Source organism: Equus asinus, chromosome 6, assembly GCF_041296235.1.
Source record: "Equus asinus isolate D_3611 breed Donkey chromosome 6, EquAss-T2T_v2, whole genome shotgun sequence".
Lineage (NCBI taxonomy): Eukaryota > Metazoa > Chordata > Mammalia > Perissodactyla > Equidae > Equus > Equus asinus.
Window position 1 is genome coordinate 32401957 of NC_091795.1, and position 1466 is coordinate 32403422.

General features: G+C 39.3%; 1 non-coding gene across 1 annotated transcript; it reads left to right on the top strand.

The window, feature by feature from the left end:
- The first annotated feature begins 363 nt into the window (after positions 1–363).
- Positions 364–499, top strand: LOC123286778 (small nucleolar RNA SNORA70). The gene has a single exon (XR_006529581.1). It is a non-coding gene; the product is annotated as a small nucleolar RNA SNORA70 (small nucleolar RNA).
- The last annotated feature ends 967 nt before the right edge of the window (positions 500–1466 follow it).

Below are 1466 nucleotides of genomic sequence, written 5' to 3' on the forward strand. Positions count from 1 at the left end.
AAAATAACATAGGTTAGAAACTCAGATCAACATAATGAAAGGAATACATCAAAGAATAGCTAAGGTTAAATTAAAACTTTTATTTTTCTTATTAATTGATCAGATAATAGTTTTTTAAATATAATAATACCAACGATATATTTAATTATATATGCTTATGCATTATATATATATATGTTTATGTATAAGTGAAATGAATGACAGCAATGATACAAAGGATGTGAGGGAGGAGATAGGATTATCTTGTTATTATAAGGTACTCACACGGCCAGCGATGTGTATAGTGTTACCTGAAACTGGACTTGGGTTAGCTGTGAACATATATTGCAAACTCCAGGACAAGCACTAAAAAAAGTAAAAAAAATGCAGCAAATTAAGCCAAACATGCTCTTTTCTTCATGGGAGCGGCCAGTGTGCAACGGCTGCAAATAACATCTCCCTCGATAGTGTATACGGCCTGCTGCTCACATGGGTTGCTCTAAAGGTTGTGGAGACGGCCCTTTCCAGTGGACACTCGTGTCTAATCTCACACTGTCCCTAGTGTAGGCTCCAGATAAGTATGTGGGATGCCTTCAGAAAGCCCCAGGGCACAGTGGTCAGGGTCAACCTTGGCCAATTCGTGATGTCTGAACCAAACTGCAGAACAGGGAGCATGTGATTGAGGCCCTATGCAAGTTCAAGTTAACTGGCTGCAAGAAGATCCATATGTTCAAGAAGTGGGGCTTTATTAAGTTTAAAGCTGATGAATTGAAGACATGGTGACTGAAAAGAGGCTCATCCCAGATGTCTGTGGGGTCAAACACATTCCTAATCATGGCCTTTGGAAAAAAAAATGGGTCTTGCTCTCATAAGGGCTTCAGTGCTGCCTCATTTTTTTTTTTTGAGGAAGATTAGCCCTGAGCTAACATCTGCTGCCAATCCTCCTCTTTCGGCTGAGGAAGACTGGCCCTGAGCTCACATCCATGCCCATCTTCCTCTACTTTATATGTGGGATGCCTACCACAGCATAGCTTGCCAAGCAGTGCCATGTCCGCACCCAGGATCCTAACCAAAGAACCCCAGACCGCCAAAGCAGAATGTTCGTACTTAACCACTGCGCCACCGGGCCAGCCCCATCTGCCTCATTTTTTACAAGGGCAACAAATAGAAAACAGTCACAAATATACTAGATATTAATCTAAGTACATTAATAGTCCTTTGGAATGTCAATGGTCTAAATGTACCAATTAAAAGACAGAGATTGTCAGAGTGGATTAAAAAACAAGACCTATCTACACGTTGTCTACAAAGAACACAATTTAAATATAAAGACACGTAAATTAAAAGTAAATGCATGGATAAAGATATGCCATGCTAATACTAATAATAATAAAAAAAAGGAAAGCTATAGTAGCTATTAATTTCAAATAGAGCAGAATTCACAGTTACAAATGTTACCAGGGAAAATGAGCGGACAATGTATAATG